We start from the raw sequence: 14246 nt of genomic DNA, 5'->3' as shown, positions 1-14246 counted from the left end.
CCACACCTTTCCCCTTGACTACTTCAGCCCAGCAGGCTGGGCTATATGCCCTTAGTCAGGCTTGCACTACTGAGAGTGTGGATGGCTTTGGGATAGCTCATGATTTTGGAATGTTATGGAAATGAGATTTCCTTATCTCCAATGGGAATAAGATTAAAAATGGCTGTCATGTCCAAAATTTATTAGATGCCATGCATTTGCCAGTGGCTGTAGCTATTATCAAGTTTCATAGGTGTTCCAGACTCAATCCCTAGACCCAGAGTAATCCAACTCACTGATATTTCCACTAAAAATGCTGCTTTCATGGAAATCAATAGCCAGGTCTTTGTCATGGTACAAGAGGATGTTCTCCTAAATGACAATTTGGACAAATTGACCGCAGATGCCCAACAATTGGCCCCAGTAAGGAGAAATAATATTGGAAATCTAATAATTGTCAGTTCACTAAAAATAAAGAACAATCCAAATAATGATCTGGCCCTTCCAGAAATCCTTAAATTCCCAATACTTACAACCATACATGCATTAAACCATTGGTCTGCTGACAAAATTATAATACTCATGAATCAATGTTGGTTGGAAAACTTAATAAGGCCACAAAAAGTGCCTACTCTTGCTTGTTTCACCTGTCCAAAGTACAATCCTGGGAAACCTGTCCATACCACCTCTGGGTATTTTAAATTGCCCAATGGACCATTTGAGTTTTGGCATATGGATTTCATGCAGCTCCCCCAATCTCATGGATATAAATATGTTTTAGTTATGGTTTGTATGTTTTCTCCCTGGGCTAAGGATTTTCCTTTTAGACAGTCCAATACGTCTTTTGTGGCTAAAATTCCATTAGAAAGGATTATCCCTACCTGGGTAACCCTTCTCAAACAACATAGTGATCAGGGAACCTATTTACTGGTCAGGTCAACAAGTCTGTGCTACTTTTACAACACTTACATTGTACATACCATCCTCTATCCTCAGAGGTAGTCAAATGCACCAACAGTATTATTAAGACTCAATTTGCAAAAATTGCAGAAACTCTCCAAAAACCTTGAACTAAAGCATTGCTGTTTGTCCTCTAAATGTCAAATCTACCCCATTTGGAACGCAGACTCTCAGCCTTTGAGACAGTCACAGGACATCCAATATACATGGCCCCTGCCTCCTTTTATCCATAGTTGATAAAAGGGTATATACTTCAATAGCATGAAGACCTAATTGATTCTATCAAAAATAACCACCTTGAGGAGTGCCAGGCTGGTTCAGTTTGTTAAGCATCTGACTCTTGATTTCAGCTTAGGTCATGATCTAAGGGTCATGATCTCATGACCTCAGGGCTCTGTGCTGACAATGTGGAGCCTACTTGGGATTCTCTCTCTCCCTCTCTCTCCCTCTGCCCCTCCCCTCTCATGTATGTGCTCTCTGTCTTTCTCTCTCCCTCAAAATAAATAAATAACCTTAAAAATAAATAAACTTTTAAAAATAATAAATAACCATGCTTTAGAAATCTTTTTACAATGTACCCTTGGGAGATGATGACAAGCATCACAACTTGCAACCTAGAAATTTTGTCTCTTGAAAAAAAATCTCCAGAACGATTCTTCAATGTCACTGGAAAGGCCCTTACTAGGTGCTATTAACCAAACTTTGTGCTACCAAACTCCAAAGGATAGATTCTGGATTCACGTGACACATGTAAAGAAAGCACCAAACCCTGAAGGAAACTGCACACCACTGGTGACCTGAAAGTGAAGATTTCCTGGAATTGAAGCAGACAATACCTGATGAGACAGTTTTCCCAAGACAGTCATACCAGTCCTTTTTCTCACTGTTGCTTCTGCTGTCTCTCTCATGGAAAGACAAGGCCCTTGTTTGTATCTCCCAAGCCCTTGCAAAAGGGGGAACCTCTTTTCTTTTCTTTTCTTTTCTTTTCTTTTCTTTTCTTTTCTTTTCTTTCTTTTTTTTTTTTTTTTTTTTTTTCCTTAAAATAAGTTCTGTGCCCAACATGGGGCTTGAACTCACAATCACAAGATGAAGATTTGCATGTTATACCAACTGAACCAGCCAGGCACCTGAAGAAAACTTTTTTGGTTTTTTTTGTGTTTTTTTAATTATGGACTTTTGGAAATGGCTTGCTCATGATATCAAAACAAGTTAATTATCAAATAAGTTAATTTTTCATTTGCTTTTTCTGAAAGGTTAGAAGTTTCTGAATTCACAAAAGTCTCCTTTCGTCTGAACTATTAACTGCCTTTGGATTCTTTTCTTTTTTTTTTTTTTTTAGAGAGAGAGAGCACATGCATGCACATACACACACACACACACACACACACACAGAGCACAGGGGAGGAGCAGAGAGAGAGAGAGAGAGAGAGAGAGAGAGAATCTTAAGCAAGCTCCATGCTCAGTATGGAGCCCAGTCTCATGACAGTGATCATGACCTGAGCCAAAATCAAGAGTTTGATGCTTAACTTACTGAGCCACCCAGATGCCCCTGACTTTGGATTCTCATCCAAATTTATGGCCTCTGATTTTGCAACCTTACAGTTTGTATTATCAATAGCACATTTTTTCCAAATTGTTTTTATGAAATAACAATACTGTTTTAAAACATCTTTGAAGTTTTGCTCTTTTACAATGCACATCAGCTATTGTTTCATGTTTATACCTACACTATAGCTTCCCAAATGCACTCAGTTAATTCTTCCAGTGTGCTCTTGCACTGTTCACTATCATGCTTTCTTGGTTGCTTTAAGCGGAGACTTCAGGAGGCATACCTGACTCCAGGTTGACCATTTGGGGAGAACTTTCCTCCCCTATGACAGAATAAGTGCCCATAAATATCTCAGTTGGCTATTTTCAGACCTACAGTACTGGTTTAGAACCATCTATAATTTTGAATTGTTATGTTACTTCTTCTGTTTGGCAAATTTATTTTAAGTCGTATATTTTGTTGTTTGTTGATTTTTTAAAAGATGTACCCAGTTGGGTGCTGTTAGCTCAATGCTTCAAGATGATCCCCAATACTTATGACCTTGAGAAAGAAACTTTAGATGAGAAGTACCTGAGGGTTCTCCCTATCTAACCTTCCTTGTTACTCAAATGTAGCCTGAAGAATTCTCCAACTGCTAAGCACTTTCCCTCTGACATAGGACATGACAACCAGCAAAGGTTCTTCCTTGCACTGAGGCACAAAACCACTAATATAAAGAACCTGACTACTGGTCACCAATGCTTTCAAAAAAAGATCTCAATCAAAAGGAAAAAATGTGAAAATTAATTAGGTGTAACCTCACTAAAATTGAGCCTGGAAGTTCAGCAGAGGGAGCTGTCATGTTTCAACACTTATCCTCAATTGCAAATCCAACCAGAAGGGACAGACCTTGTGCATGGATGCTATTTTAGATATATTTTACTATCCCAGCAGGAGGAAGAAAGACTTTCCTCATCCCCCCCAGCAACAGCCCAGCCAATGAGAGAAGGTCACAACTCAGCCAATGAAAAGCTATTATACCTCCAGATCCCAATTTCCTCCAATTGTATTGATAACAACCTTCCCAAATTTCCACTTGCCTCTAAAAAATCATTCCTTCCTTTTTGGGGACAAACTTGCCTATGTTTTGCCACAGCTTGCTCCAGATATCAATTCTCTGCTATTCTTGACTAAACCCATCTTTTCCTAGTAAAATAACAAGAAATTTAATTTTTAAGGTTAACAAAAGTAACTTTTACCTACACATACTACACAATATAAATATTGCTAGCAAGTTTCCCTAAACTCTTATCCCACAAAGTATCTAACTCACTTGCTCCCAAAAATTACATTGAGACTTCCCATGAAAATTTCATGAGACATTAGACAAAGTCTGCCATCATCCCAAGCTATGTTTCTTCCTGACAAATTTTGTAACAGAGATATAATATAAACTTATTTCACTCGTAAACCCAGGTAGAATAAAAGTTGTATGTCTGCATTATATTTAACTATGATAACTCTAAAGACATGTCTAATTTAATTAAACCAATCAACGTAAACTAACTCTAATACCAAATATATTTCCAGATCACATAAATCTGAAAAGCATTTGGATCAGTTTGTTATATTACTGTGAACTTTAGGAATACTTAATTGATAAGTACTTAATTCTAAGCCAATTAAATAGAGCTCTTTACAAATCACTTTGACAACACAATCTGGAGGTAGAAAAATATAACACATCATATATATATATATATATATATATCCCACACACACATATATATGTATGTGTATGTATGTATATATCTAATATATACACACACTATATATACACTAGAGAGAGAGACATATAACCATTCAGACCGACATAGAGACCCTCCACAGTTATGGCCTTAAAATTTTAGCCATGAGTCAGGTCTATTTCAATTTTCCCCTTCCTTAAGTGGAAGACAATTCTGTTTCCAATCTGATATTTTACAATATCTACAAGCATTTTAAGATGATGGAGGGAGGTTTGGAATTGGTAAAGATCAGTGAGGCACATTTCTTGTTTTTGTAGAGACCTGCAAGACAAAATAGTCATTGCCCATTCCCCAAACAACCGGATTACAGCCAGAATATCAAGGAACTGGCCCATCTTCCCAACTAAATTTATTTATTTTTGTATCAAGGAGATTTCTACCTGAAAGTCTTTATGATTTAGACCTGTTGATATTGGGAGACATTAATTCTTTGTGATGGGGGTCCAGCATATTCCCACAAAGCACATTGCATTGGAAGGCCTGAAGCAGGCAGAGGCTGGTTACAGAGCCCCAGAAAGTAGGAGGGATTGGAAGAGACAGCAAAGCAAACTCAGTCAGCAGTCTCAGGAGCTTCTGCTAAATTCACTTCCTGGTCTTAGTACTTACATGAATAACCTGTATCCCTGGAACTGGAGATAAGGTTGGAGTCCTCTCCGTAAATCTTTTAGGGGAAGAAAAGTTAAAATAGACAGATGGAAATAAGACAAGGAAACCAAAGGGAACCCATGAAAAAATAGGGGTGTGTGTGTGTGTGTGTGTGTTTTCTTTGCTCTTTTCCTGCTTTTATTCTTGCTAGGACTTGCATCTCAACCTTACACATGCTTTAATATATGTCCTCTTTGTAAAGGTCAGTTAATGATTTCTTTGGAGTCTTCCAGCACAATAGATAACATCTAAGGAGTGACCAGGCCAGGTCCAAATGTTTATTTTCCAAGACCACTGACTCACCAAGACCTCTAGCTCCAGGGCATAAGCAACTTGTGGAGGACACCTGAGCATTTGTCCTTATTTGACCGGTTCCTGGATGCCTGACAGGACGTGTACATCAGACTGTTGTCCTCAGTAAAAACCTGGATCCCAAGCAAAGATGAGACTCATTCTTCTTCTCCTTTCTGAATCATCCAGATGCTCTATCTGTATCTGCTCTATCTCTGCAATAAACTCTGCTCTCACTTCCTACTGGCTTATGTTTAATTTCTCTCCTGGGCATAGCCAAGGACCCTTTTGGATGGTCCTGCGGGACCCCTCTGGGTCCTTGGACCTGGTCTGTCTGCATCAGAGCCAAATTTTGAGAAGGGCAATTTACATTGGATATGAATGTTAATTTTTGTTCGAAAATTGTCTAATTTCTGTTCTTTCATCTTGTTAAGAGAGTCCCTAAGGTTAGCCATTATAATTATATCTTTTTTATTTGGCCTTTCCATAAGTACCAATAAGATATTTATTTAGGATGAGAGCACTCTAAAGAGGTTTTTTCAATAAAGAAGTTTCTCCAAATGTTCCATCATCTGGCCATTGATGACGAGGATCTACTAATCTTAATAGGGACTCAAACCAATAAGCCTTTTTATGGGTTAATCATGGATGCAAGAAGCATCCTCAAGGAGAATGCAAGAGGTGCAGGCCTCACAAGATCCAGACAGGTCACTTCCAGAGTCAGCCTTGAAAGCACAAGCACTAATTATAAGGGGCCAAGGTTTAAAGGACTTTTCCAAACAAAGGGAATCACGTTCCCCCTTTCCCCCACTTTTTTTTACTTCCTAAGTTTGGATCCATAGCCTATTCAGCTCCCTGTCAGACAAATAGGCATCCTCCAACTGGTAAAGACCAGGGAGAACATTCTCACTGGTCAGAAAATAGAAAACAGTGACCATCTCTGGGAAGAAAAAGAAAGACTAGAAAACAAGAATACTTATCACCAAATCTTTACCAGTGTTGCTATACCCAAGGAATGAATTCTGCAAATATTTTCTCCAGCTTATCTTAAGTTAGAAAAGAAAAATATATTCTCACTTCCCCTGAATCCTGCAAGCAGAGATCCTGGAGACTGATATGGTATTAATCTTACCTTCTGCCAGCTTTTTGTCAAAGGCCCCAAGATCTGCAGCAGCCCCAGAGCCAGCAGTGTCCAGCCAGTGAAAAATCCCACCCAGGTTGCCAAAACTGCAGGGGCAGAAGATTTTTTGTCTTCCTTTCTAGCTTTCTTGGCTAGTCTACGAATTATACTGATATTACATTAACAGAAGAAAACCAAACAAATGTTTAGTAATGTGTATACATGGGAGAGACCCAGAAAAACTGAGTAACTCTCTGAAATTGCCAAAGCCATCACCTTAAAACCATCTTCAGATAAAGACAAAACGAGATATTGGGGGTGGACAGTCAGTTATGAGAGATTATCTGGACATGCACTGAAGCAAGGGAAAGGTTATTCAGACCTAGGTCATTGCCTTCTCCACTGATAACAGTTTCTAAAGATTGAGTCATCCTTCTCTTCCTGGTACAGCAAGGGAGACAACCTTACAAATAAAGATTTTCCTTATACATGTACACGTCTCTTTAAAAAAGGTAACTTCTGTTTGGCTTTTAGAGCTCCTATGTTTGCAGTTTCTTAAAAATTAATCAGCCTAAAATAATCCTTATACCAAAGAGACATATTTCGGGGTGGCAAATGGTGCCTCTACAGTGGCTATAATGGATAAATTCCCAAATCTCTGTGGTTTAACACAATAAAAGTTTATTTTTCATTCTCACAGTTGTGCTATGCAGGAGTTGCTGGTTGGACAGTTCACCAACCAATGACTTGGGGGCCTGGGCTCCCTTCTTATAATAGCTCCCAAGATCCACTTGAGGGGATCTTTAAACCAACCACCTGAAAGTGAAAAACAGCATGGAGAATGACAACAGGAAAGCAATTATGGGCTAAGCTTAAACGTGTACACAATTTTCCCGCCCACGTTCTATGGCTGTGTCAAACAAGTGAAGCTGAGAAAGATTTTGTTATGTGCCAGATAGAGAAAGAAATGTATTTGATATTCTGCAGCAAGGTCTGCACAAAAGTAGAGTAATAAAGGGCAATTTCACAGAGGCATTAATTCCTCCACTAACTTTTCAGAAATATGGTCCACTTTCCAGGTGGACAATACATTGTGAAGAGCATCCCAGACAGAAGTAAAACAAGGATAAGTAATAATACAGGGTATTGGAGGAAGAGTAGGTTGTATGGTGTGACTGGAGTGGAAAAAACAAGGGTGCAAGATGGGAAACTGGGAGAACACTTAGCTCATCTCTACAAAACTTACCACATATTTATAATATGTTTCATATATACTTTTAGGAGCTGAAATGAGGAAAAACATAAAGAACAAGTCTCATCCTCAAAAAGCCTCCAGTTCAGTGGATTCCACAAAATAGAGAACTGTGATTAAAATACAAGATAGACGAAAGGAAGAAAGAAAGAAAGAAAGAAAGAAAGAAAGAAAGAAAGAAAGAAAGGGCTTCTTCCTAGATAGCTCAGTCAGTTAAGCATCTGACTTCAGCTTAGGTCATGATCTCACGGTTCATGGGTTCAAACCTCACAGCAGGTTCTGTGCTGACAGCTCACAGCCTGGAGCCTGCTTCGGAATCTGTGTGTCTCTCTCTCTCTGTCCCTCCTCTGCTCTGCTCTGTCTCTCTCTGTCTCTGAAAAATGAATAAATGTTAAAAAATTTTTTTTAAATAAATAAAATAAAATACAAGATAGACTCCAGACAAACTTAAGAGAAGAATCAATAGGACTTTGTGTGTGATTGGATAGGAGGTGGTAAGAAAGGTGAGAACAATAGATGGGGGGTAACAAAAGAAATACAAAATAATTTCCAGACTTTAATTTGGGAGACTATGTAATTAGGAGAGAGAATATAGGAACAGAAATATGTTTGGGGATGGGTAGAATCAATTGATGAAATTAATTTTAAACTTTTGAGCTCCAGGAACTTATGGAGCATTCACGTCAAGACTAGCAAGTCTTTAAAATCACATACCTAAGTGCGATTAAAATAAGCACCACATATACTAAAATTGGGACAATACAAAGAAGAATAGCATGGCCCCTGTGCAAGGATGACACACAGATTTGTTAAACACTCCATATTTTTCCAAAAATGTTGTTGTCCCTTGGTCTCAGCTGGCTAGAACCGGGCTCTATCAGTTGTCTCTTTCTTTGCTCTATTTGCTGCATCTCCTACTTGAACTACTTTTCAGTTGGCCAATAAATACTTTTTTATTGTATAATAAAAAAAATAGCCTTCAATAAAACCTCATGTAGGTATCACTCCATTAGATGAAAGATTTTTAAAAAGAAAGGACTTCCTCACTTCCTCTGTCCCTTGTAGATTTCTACCCATTCATAAGAATGAAACTACTTCCTTTATTATATGCCATTAGTAATCTTCTAATTGACAAAATTAGTAGATTCTCTTCATTCTGCCTACCAGAAGTTTTTGGGAATATGACACTGTTTGATCATCCCCGCTCTAATTAACACTACCTGACACTTCAAGTGTGATGACAGTGCTCTTTTCTGATGTTCTGACTAACTGACTAACTTATTAACATCTTACTGACTGGTTAGACATTCTTCCTAACCGCTGAGCTTCTTGGATGACTCCCCTGCCTCTCCCTCTTTCCATGTTTGGTCCCCTTTCCTTTCTTCTTCCATATGTCCACCTCCCCTACATCTCTGTCCTCAGCTACCAATTGTATCAAGGGTCTTACTCACAGGCCTCCAGAGAGGAGGGAGGTGGCCCAAATGAATGGGGAATATATGCATATGCATACCTTGAGTGAAGAGTTGGATTCATGATGAAAAAAGCAGCTACTCCTCAGTTCCCTTTTATATTTGACTTATGAAAATGCCAAGCACTATGCCCAGATCACTGCTTTATTAAGAAAAGCCACCCAATCTGCTTTTTTTCAAATATTATAGAACAGTAAATGGTAACCCATTTGTTTATTTATTTAGTTATGTATGTATGTATATATGCATTTATTTATTTAATATAGGATGATAACGTTAGGGATTCAGGGCAGGCTGCCCCAAGAAAGGTCGGTTTGGCATAAAGTTTATTTTGAGTTAAAAGTAATAAAAACCCAGCAGATGCAGGGAAAGCTCTCTGCCTCTGCCATAGCTGCCTACATTTACATAGGAAAGGAGAGCCTGTACCAGGAGGAGAGCTATTTACAGAGACTCCCCCTTACCTAAGGAACTTATCTGCATAATAGGATAACCTTGTTTTTCCAAACATCTCCTTTCACCTTCCTGCTAATGAGCTTTCTCCCTTGTATCCTCAGTCCTCGCCCCCTCTCCTTAGCTCATATATGCTCCTGGTTGCCTCATCATCTTCAGAATTTCATGCCTCTGTAGATTCCCTGTATGTATGCCTATTAAATTTGATTTTCTCCTGTTAAACTGTCTCATGTCAACTGGATTCTAAGTCCAGCTAGAAGGACCATAGGGCAGAGGAAGGTCTTTCTCCCTGACAATATTACGTGGTAGCCCATTTATTTGTTAAAATCTACTTAGGAGAAAAAAATGCATTCCTCAAGGTTGCTAATTTGTCGTCTCTGACATAATTGTTACAAATGACTCCTGAATTAATATCAACTGTCCTGACCTCTGTCCTTAGGTACAGTATCAGGGCTCCAGCTGTGAACTGGGTATCTCCATCTTGTTATCACCCAGGTATCTCAAATTCAAGATACTCCACAATGAGATGTGTGGAAATTGGCAAGTGTAATTTCTATTATCTTCACAAAATATGCTGCAGGACAAGCTTTGAACATTCTATATCCGTCACCTTAATTTACATGTCAATGCTAAAGTTAAGCTAAAATTCAGAACTCTGAATGACTCATATGCAACTAGGCTACTTTAGTGTGTTGAACAATCTATATATAACAAGAATAACAATAATGGTAGATATAATACAAACAATAGTAGTCAGTATCCACTGTTTCTATTATTGTATTAGGCATTATGTTAAGTATTTTACATGCATTAACTTAAAGAATCTTCACAACAACTGTAAGAGAAAAGTACTATCATTATTTCCCTTTTATATGTGAGGAAACATAGGCTCAAATAAGTTCCCCAAATAATCTTAGTACTAAATATATGGTTTCAGTATCTAAATCGAGACATGACCGATCTAAAAGCCTTCTAAACACCACACTCTATTGCCCATTCCAACCTATACCAAATTGTGGTGGTTGAAAATGAAGTTCACAATTTTTCGAACACTTTTGATGAGAAATCTATCATAAAGAATAAATTCTATTTCCAGAACGGTGCTGTGCAATTAGGACCTTTGGGTCAAGGCAGATTGGTTACCCTCTACCCATGGGAACATTGGCAATTATGGTGGGTCCAGCATCATTCTCTTCTTTGAGTCTTAGAACTTCTTCTTTCCCCATGGGGACTGCCTGTTTCCCCTTCTGGAGGTTGGGTTGGCAATGTAAGTGCCATGCCTATCCTATCACACTGCAGGATTAGGAATGTGTATTCGTTTGCCAGGGCTGCCACAACAAAGTACCAAAGACTGGGTGGCTTAAACAATAGAAATTTATTTTCTCTTAGTTCTAAGGGCTGGTCATCTGAGACCCATGTATCAGCAGGGTTGATTTTTTTTGAGGCCTCACTCCTAGGGTTGCAGATGGCCTTCTCCACGTGTCTTCACATGGTCTTCCCCTCTGTACATGTCTGTGTCTAAATTTCCTCTTCTTATAAAAATGTCAGTCATACTGGATTTGAGCCCAACCTAAATGACTTTATTTTAACTTAATTACCTCCCTAAAGAAACTATCTCAAGAAGTATAGTCACATTCTGAGGTACTAGGAGTTACAATTTTGATCTATGAATTTTGGAAGAACACAACTTGGCCTATAACAGGATGTAACCAAAGCTAGCCAATCAGTACATCCCATGCTCCTAAAGAGAGAGGTTGGTCCTATGGGTATATTTTTCAAGCAAGTTTAAGCATTGCCTTTTTAAGGATTGATAGGAATGTAGAAAAAGGAAGATCTTTTCCTATTCTCTGAGATTCCTAGTTCCAAGGATGATACAGGTTTGAAAGCTTATCCATAAGCTGCAAAGTTTCTCTTTGCAGCCATGTAGAGAAATTCTGTAAGGATCAACATAAGAAAAGCAAACATAGGAGATGGAAAGAAGAGAGAATTCTGGTGATATCATTTGTCCAAAAATATCCAGCCATGCCTAAACCTAGTGAACCCCCATAATTCTTACTTGAAGCCATACATTTTTGTTTCATTAAACCAGTCTGAATTAGAATTCTGTCACTTTCAGGGAGGCTGGGTGACTCAGTCAGTTAAGCATCTAACTCTTGATCTCAGCACAGGTCTTGATTTCAGCATTGTGAGTTCAAGCCCCATGTTGAGCTCCATGCTGGGTGTGCAAACTAATTAAAAAAAAAAAGTTTAGAATTCTGTCACTTTCAACGGAAAGAGGTCTGATAAACATACCTTGGAAAAAATAGTACCTTTGGCAGAGTAAGTTACATAGAACAACTAATGTTGTATTGGTGTAAATATAAATCATAGTTTACCAAACACTATTAATAGTCATTGCCTCTATTGAAACAATTCTAAGATGTGTTGCTTACAGTATGTTGCAGACCAAGTGATGACTATCCTCCAGAATATTTCCCTATATGGAATTTCTTGGTGAAGGTGGGGTAGTGGCAAATTCTTGATGTTAACGTGGGAACAACCAACTTTTTTACTGGGCTCCACCAACACACTCCGTTTAATGGATAGGACAAAAAGGTACGAACAATAAATTCACAGACAAAGACTTCTCCACCTCTCTTGTAATACAAATGTAAAACAAAGAAATTTGTCTTTTTTTTCAGCTGTAAAACTTGTGAAAATTTATAACAATCCTAGTGCCGATTATGAAGTATTTTCTAGCTCTCTTCCTAATAAGGAAATCCATGGTAGATTTGCATTTCCTGGGCAAACTGTGATTAACTTCACTCATTAGTTATGGCTAAACAGGTTGTAATCATAAATGATAACTTTCACTTCTAGGCCAAAACATTTAATCGCTAATGCAAAACTCTCCAGACCTCTCCTGGGTAGGATTCCAGAAAGGAGGACACAGAGCAAAGTGCCCACTTAGCCCACAAAAGGTATATAGTTTGAGCAAGATAAACACGTAAGTTGTAAATCGCTGAGGTTTGGGCTTGCTTGTTATTGTGGATTACATAGCTTATTCTGACTGAGATGAAACGTAAAATGTGGTAATAGCCTATTTTCACAAAGTGTGTTAAAATTGCACACTTTATATACTGTTATTGGCAGGTAAAATTGAGCAAACTTTTTGGAATAAACTTTGGCAGGATGTCCTAGGAGATTAAGAAATTATTCATTTTGTCTCCTGTACTCTACCCTAATATAAAAAGGAAAAAGGGAAGAGGTGCTAGCCCTGGTCACAATAGTTTTATTTTCCAGGAAGTTCAAAGCTAAATTTATTTTAATAAAGTTCCAGTGTATTGTAAGTTAAAAGTACCCACTCTCTGTGAGTTCAGGCCATGTGTTAGGGTTCTCCAGAGAAACAGAACAAGTAGGATACATACAGATATTTATTTAGAAATTTATTGCAGGAGATTTATTATAGGAATTGGCTCATGTGGTTTTAGAGGCTGAGAGGTACCACAATCTGCTGTCTGCAAGTGGGAGAACCAGGAAAGTTGGTGGTATAATTCAGTCCAAGTTCAAAGGCCTGACAATCTTGAGGCCAATGGCATAACTCCAGGTCTGAGTTCAAAAGCCTGAGAACCAGGAACACTGATGTCAGAGCACAGGAGAAAATGGATGTCTCAGCTCAAGCAGAGAGGTGAATTCACTCTTTTTCCTTTTTTTTTTTTTTTTGGTTTTATTTATTTATTTTGAATGATGCTCACCCACACTGATTAGGGTTATCTTCTTTATTCAAGTCTACTGATTCAAATGCTAATCTCCTCCAAAGACCCCCCCACCTCACGGACAAACCCAGAAATAATATTTTACCAGCTCACTGGCACCACTTAGTGCAGTCAGGTTAACATCTAAACTTAACCACCTCAGGACACTTAATTATGAATTCAGGCTTTACCTCTCTTTGGCTGTTGTCATTTGCCCTTACTATGCTTTGGTTTCTTCATCTTAAAAATGAGATTTCCAATATCACCATAATTAATTGGATAGAATAAACATTCAGCAAATGTTAGCTATTAATAGAATCATTATATAAGACCTTATATTCTGTTCCCCACCTTGTCCAAGTCTATATTCTCTGTCCTAATTTATATATTCATACTACTGATGCTTTATTTCTGTATGTTAGGATATTGTTGTAAACTTATTTTAGTTCTATTCAGTCATTTATGGAGTAAAGTAGAATATTACTGAAGGTGTCATCAAATAGCATCGCCTCTCCATGTTGAGGTTCAGGACCAAATAATATCAAAATATCACTATTACTGGGTCACCTGGGTGACTCAGTCGGTTAAGTGCCCGACTTCAGCTCAGGTCATGATCTCACGGTTCATGAGTGCAAGCCCTGCGTGGGGCTCTGTGCTGATAGCCTGGAGCCTGCTTTGTATTTTGTGTGTGTCTCTCTCTCTGTCCCTCCTCCCCTCAATCTCTCTCTCTCTCTCTCAAAATAAACATTAAAAAAAATTAAAAATATCACCATTGTTGTTACTTGCAGAGGTGATTGGAGACTGTGGGCAGAGTGAACTTAAGACCTTATCCTGAAATGAACAAATGTAAGCCCTTCCTCCACTGATCCCTGGGAGGACCAGGAAGCTGCAGACCCACCACACTGGGGCAGGGTCCTCATCAAATAGCAAAGAGTTAATAACAATACACCCCTTCTCCTGGCATAACAATTCAAGTAAAAGAGAGGGGAAGAAGTTCCATTGATTATATT

At 38.4% G+C, this 14246-nt stretch overlaps 1 non-coding gene across 1 annotated transcript; it reads left to right on the top strand.

The window, feature by feature from the left end:
- The first annotated feature begins 8303 nt into the window (after positions 1–8303).
- LOC123609995 lies at positions 8304–8411 on the top strand. The gene has a single exon (XR_006718035.1). It is a non-coding gene; the product is annotated as a U6 spliceosomal RNA (small nuclear RNA).
- Positions 8412–14246: the final 5835 nt, after the last annotated feature.

This window comes from Leopardus geoffroyi, chromosome B2 (genome assembly GCF_018350155.1).
Source record: "Leopardus geoffroyi isolate Oge1 chromosome B2, O.geoffroyi_Oge1_pat1.0, whole genome shotgun sequence".
NCBI classification, from domain to species: domain Eukaryota; kingdom Metazoa; phylum Chordata; class Mammalia; order Carnivora; family Felidae; genus Leopardus; species Leopardus geoffroyi.
The sequence above is the reverse complement of the archived record's forward strand: the minus strand, read 5'-3'. Positions and strand labels throughout refer to the sequence as shown.